General features: G+C 41.4%; 1 long non-coding RNA gene across 1 annotated transcript; it reads right to left on the bottom strand.

Annotated features, from left to right (window-relative positions):
- Positions 1 to 4,388: 4,388 nt before the first annotated feature.
- On the bottom strand, positions 4,389 to 5,369 carry LOC111825228. Its single transcript, XR_002828374.1, has 2 exons — positions 5,175 to 5,369; positions 4,389 to 4,696 (listed from the first exon to the last, which is right to left on the bottom strand). It is a non-coding gene; the product is annotated as an uncharacterized LOC111825228 (long non-coding RNA).
- Between the last annotated feature and the right edge of the window lie 9 nt (positions 5,370 to 5,378).

Below are 5,378 nucleotides of genomic sequence, written 5' to 3'. Positions count from 1 at the left end.
GGAAGCAACCCAGGTTCCCATCAACAGACAACTGGATAAAGAAGGTGTATGCCGAAACCGGTTTGGCTCAGTGGATAGAGCGTCGGCCTGAGGACTGAGGGGTCCCAGGTTCGATTCCAGTCAAGGGCATGTGCCTGGGTTGCGGGCACTTGCCCAGTGGGAGATGTGCAGGAGGCGGCTGATCGATGTTTCTTTCTCATCGATGTTTCTAACTCTCTATCTCTCTCCCTTCCTCTCTGTGAAAAATCAATAAAAAAAATTAAAAAAAAAAGAAGGTGTAGTACATATATAATGAAATATTACTCAGCCATGAAAAGGAATGAAACCTTATCATTTGCACATGGATGGACCTAAAGGGTACTATGCTAAGTGAAATAAGTCAAACAGAGACAAACCATATGAATCTAAATAAAGAACAAAATCTCAAGAATAAGATAAATGAACAAACAAAACAGATTCTAAAGAACAAAACAGATGAATAAAGCATCCAGAAAGACTCATAGGTACAGAGAACAAACTGAGGGTTGCCAGATGGGAAGGGGGTAGGGGAGCTGGATAAAAAAGGTGAAGGGATTAAGACATATAAATTTGTAGTTACAAAATTGGTAGTACAAATTGGTAGTCACAGGGATCTAAAGTACAGCATAGGGAAGATATATAGTCCATAATCTTATATAATAAAGAGCTAATATGCAAATTTGTCAGGACGCTGTCACAGTAACGACCAACCGATCAGCAGGAGGCTGTGTGCGCAACAGGCACGAGCAGATGGGCAGGGCTGGGCTGCGGGCGCGATGGGTCACCAGGAGATGCATGGAGCACCTCTGGGTCCCTCCCTCACCTCCCACAGAAGCAGCGCGGCTCCCTCCCGCCGGCTCCCTCGGAAGCGGCGGTCGGCCTACTGCGTAATACAATACACTAGTATTATAATAATTATGTATAGTACCAGGTGAGTACTAGAATTACTGGGGGATCACTTCGTACATTATATAACTGTCTACTAGGCTGTACACCTGAAATTAATATAAAGTAATATTGAATGCCAATGGTAATTGAAAAATAAAAACTACATACCTTTCACCTTTATAGAGCTGGTGAGAAGCCCCTCTAATTCCCCACCTTGCTCTTCTACAAGGGCTAATAGCAAGTGTGAGCCTCTGAACTGTGTCAAAGATGAGCATGGGAGAGGCACATCTATCACTTCAGTTTTACCAGCAAAATTGACCTTAAATTTTTACCATAAATTTTTCATTTCTTTTATTGTGGAATATCCATTATAATTGGGTTAGACATAAATTTTAGGAGCACTGTTATCACTGTTAAACATCTTGTAATTCTTAAAAGACTAGGCTACTAAGACTTGTTTTCGGATTCCAGATCCACGTTTATTAATAGTGTACTTTGGGCAAAACACTCAGTCTATGCCTTAGTTTTCTCATTTGTAAATGAGGATAAGAATTTTTACAAGCAGTATGATCAGGTAATTTATATCCAGACCTGGAAACTTATGTACTGGAAAGGGAACCTATAATAATAAAAGTGTAATATGCTAATTAGACCAGAGGTCCTTCTGGAGGAAGCCGGGGCTGCGAGGAAAGCCTGGGTCCCAGATGCCAGAGGGAAGCCGGTGCCAGCAGCCAGGGGAAGGAAGGCCTCTACTCTTGCACGAATTTTGTGCACCAGGCCTCTAGTACTATTAATAATTATGCTTGAACAAGAGGCAGAAACCAGCACCACTCAGGCATACCCACGACTATGGTCATCTTACTTGTAGGCACTGTTGAGAAGATTAAATGAGAAAATAGATATAAAGCACCTAGCACAGAGCCTGACATACAGTGTTGAGTAAATACTTGCCACAACTTGTTTTTACCATTGAGTTGAAAAGTTCCGTTATTTCAGCATTGCTTTTCTCTCGTTTAACAATATAATATGCTTGGTGTTCTTTCTTACAATGGAGAATAATGGGCTGAGAAAAGAACTTAAGTTTTTGCAAGACTGAGAAAAACCCAATTTAAAATCAAACAACCAACCTCTCTAAAGGAAGAACAACAGTGAAAGACACTGCAGAAACCGAAGGACTTGTATGCATGCATATAAGCATAACTAATGGACATAAGACACTGGGGGGTAAGGGAGGGCAGGGGATTGTCAAGGGGGGGGAAAGGACACATATTTAATACCTTTTGTAATACTTTTAGCAAAAAAAAAAATTAAAATTAAAAAAAATAAAAAAAAAAATAAAAGAGAAATTCTGGAATGACAGTGCGGGTGAACTCTTTGTACCAGTGAGAAGTATAAAGGGGAGAATAGAATTTTAACAATTTCTGCATTTTGCATTTCTCAAAGGTTTTGGTCTGGGGAATCCCTTTACACTCTTAAAAATTTTTGAGGACCACAAAGAAGCTTTTCTTTATATGAGTTATATATATTCATGTAGAAATAAAAATTGAGAAAATTTAAAAATATCCACTTAAAACAATAATCCCACCATATATGAATATAAATAACACATTTATTTTCTATTAAAATATATTTGTTATTGTTGATAGTATTACAGACATCTGCAGATCTCTTTATTGCCTGGTTTAGAAATGAAATTAATTTTAATATCTGCCTTTTTATGCAACTTTGCAATATGTGTTTTACTGGAAATATATGAACACAATGTTTTTGGAAAAGGGGTGGAATATTAATAACCTTTCAAGATAAGTGTGTTTACTCTTTGACACTGTACTAAAACTCCACAATAGTGTCTTAAAGGTTAGTTGTGAAGTGGACTCTGAAATTATATCAATGAAATTTTTGTGCTGTTACATTAGAAACAATCTGTCTTATAGTTTGAATGAATCTTTTACTCATGCTTTTTTGTTGTTGTTAATCCTCACCTGAGGATATTTTTTCCATTTTTTGATAGATAGTGCAAGGGGGGAAGGGGGAGAAAGACAGACAGAGAGAAACATGATGTGAGAGAGACACATCAACTGGTTGCTTCCGGCATGCATCCCAACCAGGGCCCAGGATAGAACCTGCAACCCATGTATGTGCCCTTGACCGGGAATCAATCCCTCAACCCTCCAGTGCGGTGGGCCAATGCTCTAACCGCTGAGCACGCTGGCCAGGGCTACTCATGCTTTTGTAATATTCATTACTCATTTGGAAAATATTGGTTCACTTCAGAAACCTAATGCCTAGAACATTCTAGAAAAATGTGAACACACAAGCACACATTCCATTAGCCATTAGAATGATGATGTCATATTGCCTCTGGAAAACTCCACTATATATTTGTGAAAGAATGAGAGGGAAAAAGATAAATCATAACATTATTATTATGAAAGTAGTCTTGACTATGCTATTCATTGAGAAGGTTTTAGTTTCAGAGCACACTTTAATTTAAAAATAGCTGATATGACCTGTTAAAGCCAAAAACTTACCACCCCTTTTTAAAACCAGGAGACAACCAGCAAAATACTAAAATATAGTCCCAAGTGACAATTTCAAATCTCTTTATATAAAGGCAACTAGACAAGCCTATTAGAAAATAAGATGGCTTCTAATTTAAAAGTCTTTCTCATTTTGGGGAGTTTGAATCCTGTTAGCATTTCTGTGCATGTGGGCAAGTATTTGGGGGAGCTCAAAATGCTTCATTTCTTCCTCTTCTCCACATCTCCCCCAAGATAGAATCTTCGTGGAAACATGTAGCTGGCAAACCCCCATTAAAGATATTTTAATACATGTTTTCTGTTTGTAATGTTTGCAAATTTCTATCCATTTACTAAGGATCAAGTTTTCTTTGCAAGAATACGATAGAAGATGACTTCTCAAGTGGAACTGGTTATACATGTGAAGAACTTCTAGATAAATCTTGTATTTTGCTCCTTGTTCTGTTACATCAGGCTTTTCAAAGTAGGGTGATAGGGCAGGTTGATCTTTTTTTAAAAAACAACAAACAAACAAACAAACAAACAAAAAACCTTGCTAACTAGTTTTAGCAGGAGGCTGGTGATAGGACCTCCACTCAGCAATTCTCAGCCAAGGAGAAACTTGTTTAGGGCATCCTGCCCCCTAGCTTCTCAGTTTCCCAATGCCCTCATACCACTTCCTTTTGGCTGCATAGTAGGTCTACCCTCTTAGGAAATGCTTTGACTTCTAGATTACCGCTTTGCCTCCTCTTTTATCCTTCAGCAACAAACACCCTTTGTATTCATTTTTTTTCATTTAAGTCTGGTCTTCGATCAGTCCAGTTTGAGATACAGTGTTGGTGGATGTGATAATTAAAATTATTTACACTAAGGTCTGAATGAGGGCTAGACACCAGATGTTTAAGAACTAAGAACCGACTAATGGTCTGAACAAAACAATCTGCAAAGGGGTGACAACATGTAGCCAACTGAATGGACTTAACTTTTATTTTCAACAAACCATATTAAAAGCCATTTAGATTTTTAACCCAATTATTCTAAGTGTCCAATCTATAAATAACAAGCAAGCCTGGTAAGGCAGGAAATGAACCCCGCTGGCTTGGCTCCGTGGTTGAGCTTGACCGATGAACCGAGAGGTCACGGTTTGATTCCCAGCAGCAGGACATGCCGGGGTTTGCAGGCTCCATCTGCGGGAGAGGGGCGTGCGGGAGGCAGCGATCCGGGATTCTCCCTCATCATTGATGTTTCTCTCTCTCTCTCCCTCTTCCTCTCTGAAATCAATAAAAATATATAAAAATATATTTTAAAAATCTTACACTCCCCCTCCAGCCCCCCAAAAAGACAGCGAATGAGACGCGAGGTTCCCCAATGGCTACTCTGTGACAGCCGCACGGATTAGGTGTCAAGGAGAAAGCGGGGGAAGTGCCCAGAGGGCAGTCCTCTCTGGAGCAAGATGTTCCGACTTCAAGGTCGTTGGTAATAATCCTGATATTTCTCAGTAGCCCCTTTTGACGTTTCATTTATTCCCCGGATTAGTTTAAGGCTTTTTAAATATAAAGTAAATTTCAGTGCTTATGAAAGCTCGACACAGTGATCTCCAAGTGTGTTTTCAGGGTAAGATGTGGCCTCGGGTTTGGGCGGACGTGAGGCCACGGCAGCCCACGGACCTTCGCTCTCCTTGGCAGGCGCCGTTCTGCGCTCAGCTGTCCCCACCCCGGGGTTGGCGGAGGGGAGATGCTGGGTAACTACCGAGCCCACAGGCCCGCGAACAGCCTGTTCCCCGTCAAAGTCTTCCGGTTCTGGCCTCTCGCCCCGACCTCTCGGCCGGCTGGCAGGCAGGCAGGCGGGCGGTGCGGCGCCTGCGGAGGGTCGCGGCCGGCTCTGCGCGCGGGACGTCAGCCGCGGGCACAGGCCGGCCAGGCGTCGCCGCGAGTCCCCGCGACAGCAGTGGGC

The sequence above is a fragment of the Myotis lucifugus genome, unplaced genomic scaffold, assembly GCF_000147115.1.
Source record: "Myotis lucifugus unplaced genomic scaffold, Myoluc2.0 scaffold_18, whole genome shotgun sequence".
Classification (NCBI taxonomy): domain Eukaryota; kingdom Metazoa; phylum Chordata; class Mammalia; order Chiroptera; family Vespertilionidae; genus Myotis; species Myotis lucifugus.
The sequence above is the reverse complement of the archived record's forward strand: the minus strand, read 5'-3'. Positions and strand labels throughout refer to the sequence as shown.